The sequence below is a fragment of the Ornithodoros turicata genome, chromosome 3 (genome assembly GCF_037126465.1).
Source record: "Ornithodoros turicata isolate Travis chromosome 3, ASM3712646v1, whole genome shotgun sequence".
NCBI lineage: Eukaryota > Metazoa > Arthropoda > Arachnida > Ixodida > Argasidae > Ornithodoros > Ornithodoros turicata.
In genome coordinates, this window is record NC_088203.1 from 14,017,563 (window position 1) to 14,040,554 (window position 22,992).

Genomic DNA, 22,992 nt, shown 5'->3' on the forward strand with positions numbered 1-22,992 from the left:
CAGGTGGGACAAACTTTGGTGCCAGATCAACCCCGCCGGACCGTCGTCTGGGGAGACTTAATGACCAGGCGAGGAGACACTTTCCCGTTCTGTTTATTTTGTCCCAAGTTGCTGTCCCTTCCATCAGATTAACCGTTCTCACCTGCGACTGTTGTTCTTGACGTCTGGGACACAGCCCGTTATTGGTGAGCGACCGAGGTCTTTGACGTCGTCGCTGTGCTGCGGCCATCCTCCTCTGTCTCCGGGGAGACATTCTTTCCGTCGTCGCGACATTCCTCCCGCAGGGCAAGGCCAACGGCGCTGCCTTGAGACCTTTCCAGTCTGTTTTGCTGAGATACGCTCCAGGCAGGCGTCTTGTTATTCTTGGATGCCTCTGAGGCCAGCTGTTCACATGAGCAGGCTGCTGCAAGGATGGTCGACTGCATGCAGGAAGCAACACCATGACTGGGTTGCGTATTTACACGGTTATTACGCTGCTACACCGATTTTCTGCGATGTGGTTTTGTGTTGCTTTTTTTTTGCTTTCCCTTGTCTCATGATGGTGATGGTGATGTGATAAAGAAAAAAAAGTATTCCCTTACCATTGAAGTTGCTAATTTTCTGATAAAGGGGGATGACGCTCAATAGCTAAAAAAAAAAAAAAAAAAAAAGAATAGTGACGTCTGCGTGCTCAGTCAAGGTGGCAAATTCCACTCCTGAAACAAAGAAAAAAAGAAAAACAAGTTAAGACATTCCTACGGACGAAACGATATGGAGAAGACTGCCCAACTGACCACTTTCTTTTTTCGTAATCTGTAACCGTTGCTTGCTTATAGCATATGCACTCAAAGGAGAAGAAGCAGAAGAATAAGAATAAGTAGTAGTCAGTTGGGGAGCAGTTACAGCTTCTAGTCCTGTAGATTGCAATTACTCCCCCTTTTTGTCCCCTGGCTCCGAAATTTACTCCCAAACGCTGCAAATAGTCCCTAAACGACCACATAGGCAAACGAGCCGAGGCGGGCCCTCTTGCTTTCTGGCTGACTCTTCCTGCCAAAATAAATAGATCCCCCCCTCCCTCACGAGACGAGCTTCATCTAAGGACAAACACAACCAGATAGAGTCTCCAAGGGCCTATAGAGCACATGAGGACACTCAACACATGGAGCCTCCAAGAGGTAGCGTTGTATTTGTTGGCCTAAACATCCCACTAACTCCCGTGCTTTAGTCCCGAATTGGTGTGAAGGGACTAGTTTTTGCACAGCGTCTAGTTTCTAAGGATTAGAACTACTCTTATTTTACCTTAGAATATACTGTGTCGGACATAAAAGTACAAACTACACTCTTAAAAAATGAACTTCACCGCATAGCACGCTGCTAGCCAACCATAATCTCGAATGATATCGTTATCTGCCCTGATTTGTTGAAAACGGTAGGCGTACGCCTTTTTTGTGACAATTATGAACAGCATAAGTGTCACAAAAAAGACGTACGCCTCCCGTTTTCAACAAATCAGGGCAGATAACGATATCATTCGAGATTATGGTTGGCTAGGAGCGTGCTATGCGGTGAAGTTCATTTTTAAGAGTGTATGATGCAAGCAACCTGGAGCAGATTGAAATAAAGTAACAGTTCCTTGAGGGGTCAGTGAAAAGACAACACAAGACAAACCATGGAGTGCACAAGACAAGGCTTATACATCTCGTGTATATATACTAGCTCCTGTGTGTACTCTGTCTTGTGTTCTTTGGGTCTCACGGAAATGTTACCTTATTCGAGTTTACATCTATGGTGCATGACTTCTTTCTGGTGCTGCTCATTACACGTAATCCCGTAACTTCCACCCCTTCAGAATGTTCCGACTACTTTTCGTACTTTTCAGTTAAATCCCGGGGGGGTGTCGAGGTAGGTAGCTTGCCGTTGTTGGCCGCACTCAAGTGGGCATCGTCACGACTATAGCCAAAAAAAGGAAAAGAAGGTGGGAGAAAGGGGAGTTGAGGACTTCAAAGTGATGTAGAAGCAGGATGACCGGTACTGATGGGACGGAAGCACACTGTAGGTGAGAGGTGCACTAGAGTGGTCTCTCCGCTAGGCCCGTTGCTTGGAGAAAGCGCACGAGGCCGCGAGTTTTTGAAAGTCGTTCCGCACAAGAACCTTCGGGGAAGAGGACGTCCGTCAGTATACCAGGCCTGGCGTGGGGAAGATGGGTTTCCCGCATGGCATGGTATGCACGGCATTCTGTCAGGATATGCGCAATTGTCTCCGGATGATTACAGTGTCCGCAACTGGAGTCCTCCCTGGAGCCGATCTTGCACAGTTGCGAGTTCGTGGACGCAGATCCTGTGCGTAATCGATGGAGCATTGTCTGCATACCACGGGGAAGATCTTTCGTGGGAAGAGAGGGTCGGTGATTCTGCATGATGTCCTGTATGCCAGGGTGACGCACCTCAACTAGCTGTTTGACGACCATGAGCCTGTCAGTGTCGGCCGGGACTGCTAAGGATGGGCTGCAGCTGTTGTGTGCTGAGGAAGCTAGCTGGTCCGCTCGTTCGTTGCCTCTGATGCCGACATGAGATGGGATCCATTGGAGCGTAAGCTCACCTCCGGTTAGCCTATGCTGGGCACACGATCTCCTTATACATCGGGCCAGAATGCTACCACACATGGGGTTTATCACGTTGTTGATGGCACTTCTGGAGTCCGTAAGCATGACGGCCTTAGGTATTCCGGTGACTTGAACCGCAGCAGCTGCGTGTAGCAAGGCCAGGAGTTCGGCCGTCGTAGATGAGATTGGGTAGCGAACTGATTTCCCTTGCCAGGCCTTGTTTATTGACGGGATGTAGTACGCACTGGTAGCACTTTGGGAACGGTGGTCAATGGAGCCATCCGTGAACACCAGAGTATGTGTGTGATAAACGTCGCTGATCAGGTTCTCAGCCGCCATCCTGGCCACTAGGGGGCTGGACTCGCCCTTCTTCCGTAGACCCGGGATGTGAAGCGTTGTTGCGGGCACGAACTCCCGCCACGGCGGCGTAGGTGGGCTAGCTGGGAGCCGAGGAAGAGCGCCCCTGTTGGCTAGAGAGCTGGTGGCACTAGCCCGGGGCTAAATCCCGGGGCTAAATAATTCGTGAACGGGTGCACCAATCGCAGAACTTTCTTTTTTACAAGTATCTGTCCCGTACCACCTACAAGCTGCGCACCGTGCGAATGACTAGGAGGCGCTCATTATTTAAATACAAATTCAAGTAGGTTTTGTAAACACATAACTTCTAAAGCAGGGCGTCGTAGGCATTAAAATTGGTACTACCCCTTTTGGGACCTTTAATGGCACCTTTTAGGGAAAGATCTACCACCGAAGCGAGTCATTTGTTAGAAATAGATAAACCGAAACCAATTAATTACTGCAACAAATGAGGTGACAGATTTTTCTCTAAAAGGTCGCAGTATCTCTCACAGTGTCTTTTCGTCGTCCCTGATCTCTGGGTTTTACCACCATGCATTTTACTCACCAGCTCGCTTCCGACAGTTACTTTGCGACGAAAGAATTGCCGAATAGCCTGCTATTTAGCAATTCTTTCGTCGCAAACTAACTGTTTCTGAGGCTGCTACTCAGAACAGATGGACACAACAGCACTCGACCGACAAACGAGAGGTGCATGGTGCGAGTCCTGCAGCTGTCTGGCTTTTTTCGACGACTTCAATACATCAGTGTCTTGCTTTGACACGCACCCCGAGAGTTCTGGCCGGAGAGCAGCTGGCAGCACCGATGTTGGTCTCTTAAATTTTTTCCCCGTTTCATTTCTCTCTCTCTCTCTCTCTAAGGTATCTCTCTTCGAATTTTTTAACGGTGAGAATATGCTATAAAATATCTATTTTAAATTACCGGACAACCGTGCATTACAATACCTCGATAAATTTTATAAATTTACGATAAATAATGTCGCTTTGACCCAATTCGAGAATAGCGAGTCGGCCGACACAGACAACCTTTTTGGCATGGGTTCAGATAACTTTTTCACATTTCAGGCCGCGTTTTTGTGCCCAGTCCAAGGCGCGAAAAAATAAATAAATTTAAAAAAACGAAAGAAAAGGGGCTTATCTCAAAGTTGTATGACCTGTTCCCTGTTGTGCCGTTACCGGTCTGCACGTCCAGCTATGCGGATAACCATCCCACGAACGTGCAGCGCTTTTGCGGGTTGCTCTTGTGGTCAGCATCCTGAAACCTTTCCAATCGTGGAAGGTCGACCGCGCAGTCCAACGGTCTAAGTATGTGCTGATAGCTTTCGTTCACTCTAAGACAGAAACAGAACCGCATACAGGGTAGCCCAGAAAACGTGTCATTGAATTATAATAAAAAAACTACGCCACCTAGAATCATGCAGTCAACGGCATTTGTTCTTATTAGGTTTTTGCCATCTCCTGATGTGAATGTCATGTACCCCAAGTTTAATTATGTAAATATTTGCGAACTGAACTAGGAAATTTGCCAAGTAAAGGTCACTTTTTTACCCCACCAATATGAAGAGCGTGCCGAATTCACTCAAATTCACGATAATTGACAGTGATATTCACGAGCTATCCCATCGGAAAAAATAGCCGAATATCGTGCTTTTCGGAGCACCGGACCATAACGCGCGATGACTTTTTGAGCGCAATCGCTCTCCGTCCGACGAAAAGAGGTTCCAAAGCCAGCCCACAGAGTGATAGTAGAAAAAGCAACGGTTCCTAAAATTGGGAGAGGAAAAGCGTTATCCCAGCGAAAGTTGGACGTGATAAGCCGTGCCTGTGTTATCTCTTTCTGCGATGCCGGGGTGGGCTGGGTTTCCAACCTCCTTTCGTCGGACTGACAAAGACTGCGCTGAAAAATTCATCGTGCGCTATTCTGTTTGAGCTCCGTAGAGCATGATGTTCGGCTATTTTTTCCGATGGGATAGCTCCTGAATATCCCCGTCAATTATCATTAATTTGAGTAAATTAGACACGCTCTTCACATTGGTGGGGTAAAAAAGTGACCTTTACTAGGCAAATTTCCGACTTAAGCTAGCAAAAATTTGCATAATTAAACTTACGTTACATGACATTCACATCCGGAGGTCGCAAAAACCCAGTAAGAACAAATGCCATTGACCGCATGACTCTAGGTGGTGTAGTTTTTTTTATTATAATTCAATGACACGTTTTCTGGGACACCCTGTATAGCACGCTGTGCATCAAGCATTGCCACGAATGAGAGAGGGGGTGTATGCCTTTTCGTGTCGATTATCATTGACACAAAGCTGACACAAAAAGGCGTACACCCCTCTCTATTCGAATCAGAAGCTATAATCCTATCATCCGTTGTAATGGTTGGCATCTGCGTACAGTCTAAAAAAAACAGAGCTTCACCGCATAGCACGCTTCTATAGCCAACCATCATCCCGAATGACAACGTTCTTTCCCGGAGGTACCCGGGTTCGAATATCGGTGCTGGCTGTTGTGTCTGCGTTTTTTCCTGGATTTTGCTCTGACGCTGTCAGACCTATGTCGGCACAATTCCCTTAGAAGTCGGCCCAGGACGCGCATTCCCCCAGAGCGTTAGTCGTGACGTTGCCCACCTCTGTGAGGCCGACAAGGGCGAGCTCTTTCATTAGCACCACCACTACCTGTTTTTAGAGTGTGGTAGTATATAATTACGAAAATATACCCTGAACCGTTTTCTAATGTGAAGAGTACACACATAGTGGTCCTCGTTAAATCGTATTTGATGAGCATTTTCGTTTAGTTTAAGATGCCATCAACAACAGAGCATCTCTCCTTTTTTTTTTGTCTCCTCCACTTATGAGGCAGTCGCAATTATATCGAAGAGCATACCAGGTTCACGTTGTCTGGTCGTGCATCTTTATAAAAAATGAAATTAATCTTTATTAAAAAATGAAATGCTTTCCTAAAGTAAACGAACAGAAGCGTTGAATAGAAGAGGTTGAATTGACTAAAAATGAGCTGACGTATAATTGGTTGTTATTAAAGCCGAGCACTGCGTGGAAAAGTACTCCGAAATGTCAAAGAATATAGGATTAAAAGGTTTCGCTTTCCATGGACTTCTTGGTGCTTCTTCTATTTTCTTCCTATACTTATACCTTGATCCAGGATATCAGGACACTTACGGCTTCTCGAATGTATAGGTGTTCCCTTCAGTCGTGTGTTTACGTGAAGCGCGCACTTGCGAGTCATGAGTCTTAGGGCTATTAATAATGCAGCGGAGCCCCGAAGGGCATATCGAATATGGCTGTAATGCGAGAGACGCCCTCTTCCCTCATCGATAAGAGGGTTTATCGTTCGATACCCGATGACGCCGATATTCCCTCTCGGATTTTTTTATTCCAACGGCGCAGAAGATGATTGTGGTATACCCATGATGGCAGTTGAAGAATGCTAGTGAAAGGTGTATTTTATATATCTTCCTTTTTTTACTTTTATATTGCTCTCACTCAATGTTTACCATTTTTCATTCGCTCTCATTACCCCTTGTAACAATAACTTAATAGTTATGAGAAAAACACGCAGCGTTTCTTGTTTAACGTCACAGAAGATTCTGATTGTATGTTGTGGCTACGTAGCCTGAAAAAAGGGATTTCCTACACTCTAAAAACAGAACTTCACCGCACAGCACGCTGCGCGCCAACCGTTGTCACCAATGATAGTGTTATCGCTGGTGACTGGAAGACACAGGGGGGGCGTACGCCTTTTTGTGGCAATTTTCATATATCCAGATTGCCACAAAAAGGCGTACACCCCCCCTCCTCCTCCTCTATATCAGAATCAGAAGCGATAACCCTATCATACGTGGCAATGGTCGGCGCACAGCGTGCTATGCGGTGAAGTTCTGTTTTTAGAGTGTAGAGAGTGACTGACAGCGTGTCTTTGTCATTCACTCTTCTTATTGTTGTTAGCCATTTTTGTTTTTTTAAGCGATCTGGAGTAGCCGGCTCTCGTAATGAGTGACTATTTCTCCATTTTCTTCTTATCAACCCAACTCAACTCAGATTTCCTTGACGCGATATACGCGCAGAAAACCAGAAATGTACAGCAATATACACACTCTTAAAAATGAACTTCACCACATAGTAGTACGCCCCTGATCAACCACCCGCCAACCACTGAACCAACGAATGATATCGCTATCTTCCCTGATTTGTTGAAAACTGGAGGCGTACGCCGTTATTCTGACACTTATGCTGTTCATAATTGTCACAAAAAAGGCGTACGCCTCCCGTTTTCATCAAACCAGAGCAGATAACGATATCATTCAAGATGATGGCTGGCTATAGGAGCGTGCTATGCGGTGAAGTTCATTTTTAAGAGTGAGGGGCGTATAGTCAGTTTTAAAGGAAACTGTACATAAGTATGAAACAGATATTCCGTATCGTGGCACCCATACACATGGCAAAAAGGATATAGGATCACAAATGTACGATTATTTTCAATTAATCGTTTGAATAGTCTGTGTCACTTAACGAGCGTTTGTCAATCCAACGATTGTGCTCAGAACATCAGTGTTGTTTGACTTCCTTCAAGGTGCATGATTTGACGATTCTGAAAGCATTACGAACAACCAAGGAGATATTCTTCCAACTTTCACTTTTAAGTGAACCCTTTGACGTTGTCATCGTTCCGGGGCTTTCAGTTATATCATGCTGCCCTGTTCGCTGTTTGGAAACACATCCGGGTGTTACGCTCCAGTTACCAATGAGGAATAAGCAACGCGATAAATAAACAACTGCAAGCTCCTTTTCTTTCTCTCTCTCTCTTCTTTTTTATAAAGGACAATTTAATGATAGGTTACAAAAGACGCGTGAGGAAAAGTCGGAAATTCGCGAAGTACCAGAAACGGAAACACCTCGTGTTATTTTTAGACGCTCCATTTCAGCTGAGGTACTGTCTTCTTTGACGTCATTAACACGTCAACGGGGTGCATGGTGGATGCTTCTGTGCACGTACAGAGAATATAAAAACGCAACTTCATCATGAACGTGACCAGATGCACTGTGGTCATCCGCAACCGAAGTCTCCAAGTGTGAAATGGGATAGGAGGAGTTTTTCTTTCTCTCTTTTTTTTTTTTTCAGGGTGACGAAGGAAATGGTGTGCTCTCCTCTCACGAAGCGAGACTTATGGCCAATCTTTTATCTTCCAATTTAGTTTTCATGGGCAGAGCGCACCCTGCAGAGATTCGTTATCCTGATTCAAGCGGCGGATTTTGTTTGTTTGTTTGTTTGTTTTTCTCTCAAGATTGTCGGTTCTGGTAGCCATACCCGCACTGGACTGATTTTCGGACTGATTTCGACTGAGTCGCAAGCGGGGATCGGAAGCGAAACTGAACCCGGTATTTTTCGCTGAACCGAAACTGAAGCCAACCAAAATACATTACGTGCAGCCAAAGAGCTTCGGCTTTTCTTTCTTCGTTTTTTTTTACATTCCGCGTTAGCGACGCTAAGAAACTGTTGCTGTGAGACAGACAGTTGAACAGATGTGGACGGATGGAGCGAGGACAGCAGGAAGGAGTGAGGAACAGCGGGGGGGGGGGGGGGTTAGTATGCGTCTTGGGCCCACTTCCGTTGGAAACTGTGCCGACATTCGTCTGGAAAGTCTTCGGAAAAACCAAGGGAAACCTCAGACAGCACAGCCGCGGTTATGGTACCGTGGTAGGATTCGAACCCACCGCCTCCCAGTCTTCAGCACGCCCTTATTGGCTGCAGACAAACGAGCGGGACGCCTTAACCGGCTCGGCCATGCCGCTTCTTCTTCTTCTTCTTTTTTATTTTTAATTTTTTATTAACGTGCAGATTCTGTTTGTATTGCAGTTGGCAGGCCTTCCTTGCGTCATTCTCAAACTAAAAAGAGCAAAAAAAAATCATTTTTGTGCTTCTCCAAACAGGAACAACGACGGCAGAACGGGGCGACTAAGCGGAGGATCGCTCGGCCCAAAAGTGGGTGCCATGTGGGCTGGTGCCAGCGGAACGTGCTTTCCTCCCCGATCCCGAGGAGCTCAGACGGGACCGTATGGGCAATGGGCTGTCTTATTTGGAGAACACGGCTAAGTTCTATATACAAATAATCACGCCGAGAAAAACCACATTGAAGCGATAGTCAGTTCCATGCTGACAGTGTCTATAGCTTGCTGCTTCTTTCTTGATTGATTGCTAAGAAAAGAAAAACATGTTAGTCTCAAGCCACTCGGGACTGGCTACTCTGGACGCGTTATACAGAGTAGGTTCACACGAGAGACGCATTCCCGGGAGAAGTTTCGCGGATGGTGTAAACGTCACAGCCTCCGTCATCAAAATGTGCGTCAAAATGGGCGGACCGGCATCCCGCCACTGACCATTCGGCTGCGACCCACAAACAGTCCTTACATTTTGAAATATAGGATAGATGAGTGCGTCACCATCAAAACTTAGAGACGAAATGGAAGGCGAAAAGGAAGATGCGCTATAGAACTTGACGCCAGAGGCAACAATGCAGGAGAGTTCAAGTGCGCAAACCTCGATGCACAAAAAACGCCCACACTGCAAAGAAAAGGATAAATGGGTGCTGGCCTGGAAGTCAGATCATACCTGCCATGCGAGCCCTTGTGCAATTCCTCGTCTGGACGGACCTCTGTGACTCTTTTTTTTTTCTTGTGTGTGTGTGTGTGTGTTTTTCTTTCTGCTTATTTGTCTTTGCCGTTCGCTCATTCAGGTGATGGTAATGTGATAAAGAAAAAAACAACGGGTTGGGAGTCACGACGAAGTCGAACTGGATGAACCAAGACGCTTACACACAGAAAACACAAATAGATGAACCAGTTAAAGTGATGGAGTTCAACATGTAGTTCAAAACGTTTCGATCAAGTGCGTGTAAAATGTCGGAATCGCTAATGGCGCACACAGCACACATTCAGCAAGTCATAGTCATTCGGGTATATTGTGTTGGTCTTCGTGGAATCTGCGCAAAAGAAATATTTACCTCCGTTTAATGTTTTTATCGTGCGATTCTTACCCAACTGCAGCCATTCTAAAGATGGCTACGTAAGTGAATCATCTCCGCGGCCATTCCGGAGGTAGTGAGTGTTCGAGCACACACACGCACGCGGAGCCTCCTGATTTGGCATGTGAGCCCGCCCGGTTGCTATTTCGGAGCCGGTGGTTGGCTTGCCAAAAGGGAGCCACGCATGTGTGCATCAGCAGAGGTGCTTCAACCAATTCCCTTGCGCAATACATTACAGGTGGCTTTGTGCCAGAATGTCTTTGGCCGGTCACTGGGCATGATGCGCTAAATCAAAGGATCTCGAGTGCAGCGTTTTCTTGAAGCACGCCTATACACAGAGATCCGTGTACAGGAGAACTATCAATATGAGATATAGGATCTCTTCCTGCCTCCAGGAGACCATGGTGGAAACTATACCATTACCCACGTGACATATAGCTGAGTCTGCGTGATCGTGGTGCCGTTTACCTGCCGGATATGGCTGCACGTGTGCTATATATACACTCTTAAAAATGAACTACACCTCATAGCACGCTCTTAGCCAACCATTATCTCGAATGATATCGTTATCTGCCCTAATTTGTTGAAAACGGGAGGCGTACGCCTTTTTTGTGACAATTATGAACAGCATAAGTGTCACAAAAAAGGCGTACGACTCCCATTTTCAAAAAATCAGGGCAGACAGCGATATCATTCGAGACAATGGTTGGCTAGGAGCGTGCTATGCGGTGAAGTTCATTTTTAAGAGTGTAGGCTTGACAAAGGCTCCTCCACCTTTTACATTGTGCAGCCATTATAGGAATAACACACTTGCATTGATGATGATGATGATGATGATAATTGAAAGAAAAAATGGGGATTGTAGCCCTCATCACGAGGGCCGGCTACACTGGCATTCTCTTTATACTACACGGTGTTTGCTCTAACGTGTCCAGAAATTATATTTAAAGCGAGCGATAAAAGAAAGAGCAAGTTGTACTTTTCTGCTACTTGAGTAAGAAGCAGGTACTGCTTCATTAGTGGCACCTGTTTCTTGGTGAAGTAGCTGAAAAGTAGCGCTCGTTTCTCTTTTATGGCTCGCTTTAAATAAAATTTCTGGACACGTTAGAGCAAACAGCCTGTATACAGGGTGTCCCAGAAAACGTGTCATTGAATTATAATAGAAAAACTACACCACCTAGAGTCATGCGGTCAATGGCATTTGTTCTTACTGGGTTTTTGCCACCTCCTCATGTGAATGTCGTGTAACATAAGTTTAACTATGTAAATTTTTGCGAGCTTAAGTTGGAAATTTGCCTATTAAAGGTCATTTTTTTCCCCCTCTAATATGAAGAGCGTGTCCAATTTAGTCAAATTAATGATAATTGACAGGGATATTGAGGAGCTATCCCATCGGAAAAAATAGCCGAACATCATGCTCTAGCAGCTCTACGGAGGTCGCACAGAATAGCGCACGATGAATTTTTCAGCGCAATCTTTGTCAGTCCGACGAAAAGAGGTTGGAAACCCAGCCCTCCCCGACATCGCAGAAAGAGATAAAACAGGCACGGCTTATCACGTCCGACTTTCGCTGGGATAATGCTTTCCCTCTCCCAATTTTAGGAACTATTACTTTTTCTGCTATCACTCTGTGGGCTGGCTTCGGAACCTCCTTTCGTCGCACTGAAAGCGATTGCGCTCAAAAAGTCATCGCGCGTTATGGTGCGGTGCCCCGATAAGCATGATATTCGGCTATTTTTTCCGATGGGATAGCTCGTGAATATCACTGTCAATTATCGTGAATTTGAGTGAATTCGGCACGCTTTTCATATTGGTGGGGTAAAAAAGTGACCTTTACTTGGCAAATTTCCTAGTTCAGTTCGCAAATATTTACATAATTAAACTTGAAGTACATGACATTCACATTAGGAGGTGGCAAAAACCTAATAAGAACAAATGCTGTTGACCGCATGATTCTAGGTGACGTAGGTTTTTTATTATAATTCAATGACACGTTTCCTGGGACACCCTGTATATATACGCAAGTGCTGACAAAGTTTAACCAGGCGCAACAATATACAAAACAATCTAATTAAGATCCAACAACAACAATTACATAGGCAGTGGGAAGTTTGATAGCCATTACATACCGGTTTACCATTACTAGTTTTAGTTTTGTGATCTTCCTTTTCCTTTTCTTTTCTTCTTTCTCTTTTCTTTCCCTTTTTCCTTTTTTTTGTAATAGCAAGCCGACCTCCGTCTGGCTGACCTTTCATTCCTTTTCTTTTTCTTAATGAACATATTCCCCCATTACGTACACACACACAAAAAAAAAATCTTAGCTCTTTCGACAAAGAGAAGACAATAGTAGAAATATTAGCTACACGTCTAAGAAGAAATTTCAAAGTAATTCTACTACTTAGGAGGGTCGATCTGGCTTCCTGGATCTACTTCCAGCAAGGGAATAGCGTCGGTAACGCAGCGGTGCGGTCAGGGACCGCTGGTGTAATTCGCGCCTAGACAGGCAGATAGACAAACACTGAGGTGCAGCTCGCACCAAGGTTAACTGGAACGCCATTCCGGACCCTGGTGGTACTTAGTATAGATATAACGGCGGAGGGTGTTTTGGTCATCTACTTACAGTCTGATGGGCAATCCTCGTTATGGAAGCGTTGTTTTCTGCTATAGGCACTGCCGGGGTGGCTATCTTCCCGCATTGCAAGCTGGAGCGGTGTTCAACTTAACTTTGACGCTAGCAGTACGAGGCAGTTTTAGTAGATTTTAACGTCACATACCGGAAGTAGTCGCAGCGTTTGTGTGACTCAGAATCGTGTCCGTTGATTGGTCGCGGTTTTCACACGGTGCATCAAGGACTACCACACCAACAACAATAGATGCTGACGATGAGATGGGATGCTTCACCGCGGCGGTGGTGCCGTACCTTACCCCATTGCACGTGGAACATTATGAAATGCCGATAAAAAGCTCTGCTTAGGATAAAATCTGCTTAGGGTATTATTAAATTTAAATTGGCAGATTAGTTAAATGAATTTGGAATATACTACCGCCGCAAGACAAGGAGGAGATCTATCGGAATTTTGGGGTGAGTTAACTGTAAAGCACAGGAGTGTTGACGCTCTTCTGAAGCACACGATACAGCGTTACACTCAAGTGCAAAAGCAATGGGGCAGAGTTTTAGAACTGGCCTCAGTCGTTGACTTGATTGGGGAAAATAAAGCAAATCAGTAAATTAAGGATATAGGGAGTGGTAGGCTAAAAGATAAGGAAGATGGGCTCACTAATTTTGTGACTCATCTAATCAGTCAACAATACAACAAAAAAGCTCTGCTTAGGATAAAAAAGCTTAGGCGATACAAAAGCTTAGGAAGATGAGTACACAATCTTCTGTGGCTCATCTCATAGAGTCAACAATACAAAAAAAGCTCTGCTCTTCTTCTTCTGTGGCTCATCTCATAGAGTCAACAATACAAAAAAAAAAAAAAGCTCTGCTCTCCCTTCAAAAGCTCAAAAGATAAAAAAGCTCTGCTCTCCCTTCAAAAGCTCAAAAGATAAAAAAGCTCTGGTCTCTCTTCAAATCCGCGTATTGATCTTTCGCCTTTGGGCCAGGATCTTTCGCGGTGGAGGGAGGCGAAAGGGAGCCGGTCCTTCATATTTGGAGAAGGGCCCCTTGATAACGCGGTCCGCCCCTGGGTGGGCCGTGTCTTTGAACGCGCGGCCGATAACAAGGTCGTCGGGGCAGTACCGCTTGCGGTGCTGTTCCGGGAAGATCTTTTCCTGATCTTTCGATAAAAAAGGTGCTGTGCCTGAGTTTGTGGCCTCGCACTTGAGAGAGTACGTTTTGAACGTCCGTCGCCTACGCGCATCATTCCCGTCGGAGGATTTCTTTGTCTGGTCCGTCAAGCAGTTTTATGCCGCTCTTCTGGAGCTCCTTCCGACGGCGAGCTCGGCTGTGCCTCGCCCGATCGCGTGGCTTCATATTACGGCCGGCTGGTTGGATGCGCGTCGTGCAAGCTTGCAGTGGCGTCTCGCGCACGAGGTTTTACCTCTCAGGGACAGGTTGTCCCGCTTCGGTTTGACCAGGCCTTTTTGCCCTTTCTGCCCTACCTTTGAAACGTCGGAGCACGCTTTTCGCAACTGTCTACTCCCGGATTTTTTGTGGCACAAGGCTGAGGTGCTTTACGGAATTCCTTTCATTCGGTGGGGCACGGTCCAGTTACTGAGCTCGCTCCCAGTTCCGGTCTGCGATAGACGCCAGTTTGTACTCCTGGCGGTAGAAATCAACTACCAGGTCTGGATAGCACGCTGCATAGCTGTGCACGGTGGCCGTGCTCGCACCGCCGTTGAGGTACTGAACAGGGTCAGAGCGGGCATCCGTAGAGTGTTATACAGGGAGAGAGCAGTTCTTGGGGCCGTCCAGCTTGGTAGGCGGTGGCAAACATCAGCGACCCTCTTCGAAGAAAGTAATGGTAGGTATGTCATCCGCTTCTAATATCCTTCGTGCTGCTGTCCCACGAGCAACTCTCCGTGAGTTTTGGTTTGTTGCGAGGTGGCATCTAGCACGTACATCAATCCCAGACCTGCCGTGAGCTCGTCTTCGGGTGTTGGTGTTGCGATGGTTGTAGACTAGTGCGTTTGTTGCGTTAAAGGGAGCCAGCCAATATGGCTGGTCTTCCATGATGATGGCAATACATAATGATGAGAGCCAAGAAGCTCGAAACGGCCGTCCACAGCTCTTCGTTTTTAGGGCGAGGGCAGTACTATTTTTGAACCGTGATGTGGGCACGCTTACGCTTGTCCCATCCTACAGTTGGCAATACGAAAAAAGGTCATTAACAGCAATCCTTAACGTGACGTGATTTCACAAGCAGGAGTTGGCATTGCACTAGTTCTAGTTTTAGTCCTAGCTTGTTGAGATAGTTATATGGGAGCCAGTCCTTGTGACTGGTCTTCCGCCTCGATGCCAATACACACACGATAAAAAAGGTCGACGGGGCAGTACCGCTTGCGGTGCTGTTCCGGGAAAGAATTTTATTCTGATCAGAATATTTTATTGAACATAATTATCTAAGTACACAAGTTACTTCTCAAGTTACACTTTGCTTGTAAGTAACACCACAACAACGAAGATGTTCTGCGTGTGAACTATCGTTACAAGAATGTCACACTGCTAGAAGTATGTACAATCTACCGTTCGTATGTACACATATCAGGCAAAATTCGACTGAAAAATTGGTTGTGATTATTTACACTATTTACATAATCTGAATCCCTTGTTAGAAAACCAGGTTCCTCAGAGCAACGCGCCCATACTTTACGCATATATACCGATTGGACCACTGACGCAGGAATTCCTGCTCCCCTAGCGAAAAGAGGCGGTGCTCAAGGTAATCACGGAGCAAACACATAACAAGGGTAAGTCTCGGATGCATTGCTCGAATACGGCGATTCTGAGCTACAGCCCGACATCGGAACTTCCAGAGTACGAATGACACAATTATTATGATTAGGTGGTCAAAATTACTGCGAGCGCTCACTGCAACGTTACGCCTTACCGCGAAGCGCCGGCGCACTAAAGTCCACAATGTCGACACTACAACACACTCATGTAGAACATGTGTATTTGTTTCATTTGCACCACAATTAGGGCAAGTAGAATTCCTTGTAGTTCCCCACTTGACCAGCCGATCTTTTGTTGGAAGTATACCCCAGCAGGCTTTCCAGTGAAAGTCCGCAATCTCCTGCGGCAGTGCAATCGGGTCCCGTCTACCGCTGTGCGAGAACGTGACAGTGGTAGTCCCTTCTTGAGAGCATAGAGCCTCGCAAATTCGGGATACTTGAACTTTTTCTACATCTGTATCCGGAAGGTGATCTTGTACAAGCTTATATTGCCTGATAGCCCCTTTATAAAACTCTGGTGGATTTTCTGCTGTAGGATACATATTGCCAAGACCCCTGGGTACAAGTGTCCTGCGTCCTGGTCCCAGCCAGTACATGACCAGAGGGCGCGCCGGTGAATCCACTTGGTTTAATATACCTAAAGTGTTCCTCAATGCAAACAGAGAACTGTATGTCTTCACACATGGAAGGCTCCACCCACCCTCTGCTTTTGGCCTCCTCAACACATCGCGCGATAATAGGTGTTTCTGGTTCTTCCAGAAGAAGTTAAAGACTAACGTGTTCACCTTCGCAACGATCTTCGCCGGAGGAGTTATTATCCTTGCAGCATACCACAGTTTACTGCAAAATACGCATTTAATTAGATACGCACGGTCATGATAAGAGAGCTCAAAATTACTAGCAGTTTCCATCTGGCGTTCCAGTGTTTCCACAGCAGTTGTCCAGTTCCCCAGGGCAGCACCTGCCTGAGTGAACTTTATTCCGAGTATATTGACTACGTCTGTGTAGCCAATATCTTGTGGGAGTTGCTCTGAGAAACCGTTCACTGGCAAAGCTTTGGATTTGTTCATATTCAAAGACGCTCCAGAAAGCTCACCATAAGTTTTGAAAGTGTCTAATGCTGCTGCTACACTTTCTGCACCGCGTAAAAAGAGAACAATGTCATCAGCATACGCTGAAACCTTAACATCACCTGGACCAGGAACAGGAAAACCAACAATATTTACATTATGTGCAACTTGCCGGATAAAGGGCTCAAGTGCAATCACAAACAACATTGGGGAAAGAGGACACCCTTGCCTTACCCCCCTTGAAACTGGGAAAGTGCGTGTAATCTCGCCATTGATGCGGAGTTCCGATTCTAAGTTACAATAAAGGCATTTGAACCAATCAACAAATTGTAGCGGAAATCCAAAGCACTCCATGACAAAAAACAGGTAATCATGTTCTATCCTGTCGAATGCTTTGGATTGGTCCAGTGACAAAACTGCCCCCGATAAGCCCCGTGTGCGGGCATACGCCAGCAAATCCTTAAATAACGTTAGGGAGTGGAAGATGCTGCGACCGGGGACAGAGCACGTCTGTAATGGACTGATAATATATGGCAACACATTGCGTAGACGACGAGACAAAACGGTGCTTAATATCTTCCCGTCCGCATTTAAGAGCGTTATCGGTCTCCAGCTACTCGGGTCTGCCTTATCACTAGATTTCTCCTTAGGTAGTAATATGATACGACCTTTTTTAAACGAGGCAGGGGTGCTCTCTGTCATTAGTATTTCATTAAACAACGACACTAGTTCATGGCCAAGCACTGGCCAGAACACCTTGAAAAACTCTACTGGGAGCCCGTCAGGGCCAGGAGCAGAGCCCACCTTCATAGCGTTTATAGCCTCATGGACCTCAACTAACGTTACTCTGCTAGTAAGAGCCTCTTTCAAATCTTCTGGCACTTGCGGAAGGCCAGTACAGAATTTTCTTGCCTCACTCAGAGGCCACTGTCCTCTGCGTTCGGATGTCAACAGGATCTCGTAGAACTTCCGAAACTGCTCTACTACCTCGGCTGGATCGTCAGTTGCAGAGCCATCACTCAATCGAGCCACTTCAATTCGCTGTCCCGGGCTCCTCTGTATATCATTATTTCGTACATATCGCAGTACTTCTGCATCTTGCACAGGACTGTTCTCGTTCCGCACAATACCGGCTGTCTGCGTAAGAAATTTAAGCACTCTGCCATATTGTTGACGAAGATCATTGAGATTATCCTGTGCAAGAAGCGTAGCAGCTCCACCACGTCGTATAATTGCTATGTACTTCTTAATCCTTTGAAGTTGTCTGATGTATTTATCTTTCTTTTCTTGACCCGCTGTGACGCAGGCTTTTGCCCACTTTGTTTTCAGGTCATCCCATTGAGCCACGGTTGGCCCGAGAACACTTATCGATTCCTGTATTGCATGAGATACTGACTCGACTGCTTCAGGTTCTCGCAGCAACGTCACATCTAGGCGCCATAATTTGCTCCGAGTGTTGCCTGTTCGGAATCCCTGTAGTTCAAACACTAGAGGTAGATGGTCCGACACGTGGCCCATATACCGAGGGAAGCTCAGCACCTTGCAGTCGGCGACTTTTCCAACCATCCCTTCGGATACATATGCTCTATCGAGCCTCGAGAAAGAGGAGCCCCGAGACCAGGTATAGCCAAACGAATTGGGGTGTTTAACATCCCATACGTCTACCATGCGAAACTGCCTTACTAGTTTTCGCAATTCCTTAGCATGCCATGCAGGCCGCGGAGCTCCTGGCCCACGTGCGTCTTTGTGGGAGTCAAGCACACAGTTAAAGTCCCCCGCCAGAATAATAGGAGAAGAATCAAGCATAAACACATCTAAGTCACGAAAAAAACTGTTCGCTCCGCCATGCCTAGCTGGCCCATAGATATTAATAACACGGATCTTTTCCCCACCATAAAGAAAATCAAGGCAAATAACACGACCCTCAGTATCGCTACGGAAAGAGCATGTGCCTGATACGGCCTGACTAAGAACAACCGCACCGACACCTTGCGATCGCTTACTCGCTAGAGAAAAAAAACCTTTCACATTATTACGCCTTTCAAAGTCGCGTATATCAGCCGTCTTAGAAAAGTTAGTCTCTTGCAGCAGTACAATGTCACAATTTTCAGAACGCGCCATTTGCAATACCGAGTGCTGCTTCGCCGGGTTTTTAAAACCCTGCACATTCAGTGTTAGGATCCTCAAAGCCATGAAAAGGCAGAAAATGAAACCTGTACTTTTAAGCTGAATGTTCATCACTGCTTGTGGAGGGGCTCACCATTTTTGTCTTTTTACTGGCCGCCGGTCCAGTACTAGTGAAAGATGACTCGCTGTCACTTAATAGAGTTGTTGATAGAAGTCGTTTTATGTCAGTAGTGTCACCACTTCGCTGCACCGCTGGACGTTTCGACGCGGACCGTGCTAATTGCTGCACCATAGGGTGACTCGTCGCGTCTTCATCAGGTCTGGGGGTCTTTGAATTGTCAAGAGCTCTACCCTCTCGTTCGCTCGTCAATGTTGTAGTGTCTTCCTTTTGGGCATCTTCAAGGTGCTCCACTGCATCCGCAGGAGATACAGTACTGACGGCATTACCCTCTGCCTCGAACCGAATGCTCTCGCAACTCAGGTCCGTATATTGGTACTCCGAACCATCCTCAGTCATTGCCTGAGTCTCGGTTAGCTCGGTTTCAATATCAGTCTCATCAGACGGGTTCAATGCCGGAGGATCTTGTTGGCTAGCATGTTCCACGTCTTCAGGAGTGACTACCCTTGTTGCCTCGTTGCCTGCGTCTCCCGTTTTCGGTACGCCATTCTTTTCAAACTCATCACCAATATCAATATCAGTCTCATCAGACGAGTCCAACGCCAGAGGATCTTGCTGGCTAGCATGTTCCACGTTTTTAGGACTGGCTGTGTCTTCGTGACTCTTGGAGGAAGTTCCCCGCATCACGACGGCTTCTGCGAACGTTTTTCGACGAGTGCAGTCCGCCGTAGCGTGATTCTTCTTGCACTTCTTACACCGAGACTCGCACTCAGACGTCTCATGTCCAAATGACGAGCATCTACCACAGAAAGGCTCTTTGCAGTCAGACCGGAAATGCCCTGATTTCTTGCACCTGCTGCATACCCGCTGAACACCAGGGTAGTCGCACATAACGCGATGACCCAGGACCCGCAGGAAATTGGGGACGGGATTCTCTTCTTTCATATGAATTTGTACGATGCGGTTACCGTTTCTCACAGTGGGTCTGTCTACCGTGAATGCACGTTCCAATTTGACAACTTCTCCATACGGAGCAAGGGCGCGCAGCAGGTACTCATCCGGGACGAACCCTGGTAAGTGCATGCAAACTACCCGAACGAGACGGGGACCTAGCGACTCCAGAGGTGACTCTTTGCCGCAAATAACAATGCCACCCCGAGCAAAAAGCTGGCTCAGGGCAGCTGGCTTGAAGACGGTTACCTGGAAGAGGTTTCCGCCTTGATGCTGACACATGTAGATCTCATCTAAGCCGACTACTTCAGCAGCTGCATCGGTGACGTCGATCAGGGACGCTTCTACAGGTGCCCTGACGTTGAACGCCAAACCTTTCGTTGGGCAGAAGTTTGACGCTGCCATAATTGTAGATCCTTGACCAAGGCTCCGGCGGCCTGCCAGAACCCGGGCTTCGAGAGGAATATCACAACAGTACCACAGAATTTTATTCTTCCTCTTCGCGAGCGACTACACCGTTCGGTCCCAATTGCGGTCCCAATGAAGGCTTCTGAGGGATCTTTGGCATTGGCAGTTCCGTGGGACTGCCTGCCTAGCATTAGTTGATCCTGCTCTTCGTTTTTAAGGCGAGAGCAGTGTGTGAAACCGCAGAGCACTGTTTCAGGCGTTGTCGTGTTCCTTTTTTGCCGTGGCGCAGAGTAACCCAGATATTTCAGCTGTCGACTGTCGACTGGGCCATCGTACAGTTCCTGGAACCGTTGCCTGTTCCGCGCGTTCAGTGTAAACAATAGACCATTTTAGAAAAGCAAGCGCCACCTGTGGTACGCAAGGGCTCATGGGAACTTAGAGCGCCTTCAAGCATTACGATACGGCCAGAGGCGGAGGCAGAAGAAGAACAACAACATTCCCGGTATGCGCAGCCACAGCGTCAGCCGATATGAAGCATATCCGACGCAGACGACGGAGCAGTGTCCCTCAAAGTTCCCATGCTGCCTTGCGCCACGCGCTTGATGGCGCGCGCATCTTTTTAAATCGTCCATTGTCTTTATTAATAACCAAGATCAACTTTCAAATTTGGATCCGTCGTTGCCGGCTGGCTTTCGGTGGCCCAGACTTCGGAGACGCAGCTATATTTCAGGCTGTCAGGGCAGGGCTTCGTAGCCACATTGTCCGTGAGCAAGCACTGTACGGTCTTGTGGAGTGCTCTCGCCGCTGGCTGACGTCTACTCGTCTTTTCCGCCACGTTCAAGGTGAGTGGCAAATCATGTTCCAGCCAGCTCGCTGGGACCGTACTGCAATCTGCAGCGGCTCTCTCGTGTTTGAATTGTTCGCTTGGTATGGTCAGTACGAAAAGCAAACTCTCCTAGAGAGTGTTGCTATCTAGCTTGTAGGACTGTAACGTAAAGTTAGTGTCTGTCCAAAGGGTGGCTACCTCTATAGGTAGCACTCCTGCTTGATGACAATACACACATTATGAAAAATCGTTTCTCTTGCTTGATGACAATACACACGAAAATCGCATCGCATCGCATCTACGATGTCCTAGTTTAGTCGGTGTGAAACGTTAGAGGGAGAGGCAGTCTGTGTGGCTGATCTTCGGCTCCGATGCCAATACAGGAGCGCCTGTCCTCTCCTGCACTCTTAAAAATGAACTTCACCGCATAGTACGCTTCTAGCCAATCATAATCTCGAATGATATCGTTGTCTGCCCTGATTTGTTGAAAACGGGAGGCGTACGCCTTTGTTGTGAAACTTAACAATAAGTTATAAACACTTAGTTTAGGAAGATGAGTACACAATTTTCTGTGGCTCATCTCATAAAGTCAACAATACAAAAGAAACAAAAGAAAAAACACACAATCTTGTTATTCCCGGAATCAATTTTTCCAATAAGAAATTGATGACAAATACACACAAACTAGACAACGCGGTCTGCCCCAGGGTGGGCCGTGTCCCTGAACGCGCGCACTGGCGTTGGGGCAAGAGTCACTAAATATGTGTACAGAGTATCGTATTCCTTTTCCGCGCCGGAGCCGCCGTTCGGTGCCCGCCATTGGGCCGCTCGTGTCACGTGGTTTCTCATTCCGAGAACGCGACGTCCATGTTGAGTCCCCTCCATCCAAACCAGTTTCTTCGGTCGCGAGCTGGATCGACCACGCGCTGTCCTCCGGCGGAGAAAGGGAAGATTGGCGTCCCATTGGTAGGCGACGCAGCCTCGCGGGACCCAACATGGCGGGCTCGATTTCAAGATTTTTCCCCTTAAAAAACAAATTAGATCGTACGCGACTCACCACAGTCTTGGTCCGTTGCACGGCGACGACAAGCACAAACTGCAATCCGCGGTGTGATTTCACAGGAAGGAGTTGGTATTGCACTAGTTCTAGTTTTAGTCCCAGTTCGTTAAGACAGTTATATGGGGGGGGGGCAGTCCATGTTACTAGACTTCCGCTTCGATGCCAGCACATAATTAGATACAGTTGAATTACGTGTATAAGGGTCTGCCTTCATATAGACAGGTTCCTTACTTGATGACGATACACACACAAATTAGATAGATTAGAAGATTTTTTTCATAAAAAACAAATTAAAGCGTTTGGAGCAACCTATAGCGGACCACACCTTATCGACGATCTACTAAAACTCTGGAATGTCTCGACAATGGCAGGTGCGTTTGACGATAAGCGCTTCAGTGTACCGTTAGAAACTGAATTACAATTATAACTGCACTCTTACAAGAGTAAATACATTGTAGTTACAATTACAAAATCATAATTGTAACTTAGTTTCAATTACAGTTACTCGAAAAGTAGTTGAGTTGCATAGACTTCGACTCGTTCAACAAATAATTTTGACAGGTTCTACTATTTTTCTTCCCCAAGATCGCGGGTTCGAACCCGGCCGACGAAGGGTGGGAGCTTGGTGGAAGGATACAAGTGACTTTGACACGACGTCTTCCGCGAGGAACATTCAATGTGGGGTGCGGTACGTGTGTCGAGATTTCGGCGCAGGTTAAAGTGCCGCTACGCACTAAATCTCGTGTATTCAGAATCCTACCAAAGTCATGTTACTGAAATCTTCTTGTTTCACTTTACGTTCCGCGAAAATAGTTTAGCTCTACGTGACGCGAAAGCTAGAGTATTATTTTTGAGAACTGTGACGTCATGTTAGCCTCGGACGGAGCGGCCGGCTCTCATCTGGCAAGGTTTTTGCCCTTCGCGTCCTCTAGGGGGCTCACTTTTTGCACTCCGTTAGGCGGAACCCCACGTGATATATCATCCGACCGCTCCGACCTTCGAGAAAACACAAAGGAGGGAGAAGACGTCTCTCGCATTTTCCCCTCTTTCGATCAG

General features: G+C 46.7%; 1 long non-coding RNA gene across 1 annotated transcript in view; it reads right to left on the minus strand.

The window, feature by feature from the left end:
* Window positions 1-22,992, minus strand: part of LOC135389934 (uncharacterized) — a 57,635-nt gene that overhangs the window by 19,208 nt on the left and 15,435 nt on the right. Inside the window, exons 2-3 of the long non-coding RNA XR_010421622.1 lie at window positions 582-695; window positions 143-419 (exon numbers count right to left, since the gene is read on the minus strand). This is a non-coding gene — a long non-coding RNA (uncharacterized LOC135389934). The remainder of the gene's footprint in view (window positions 1-142; window positions 420-581; window positions 696-22,992) is intronic.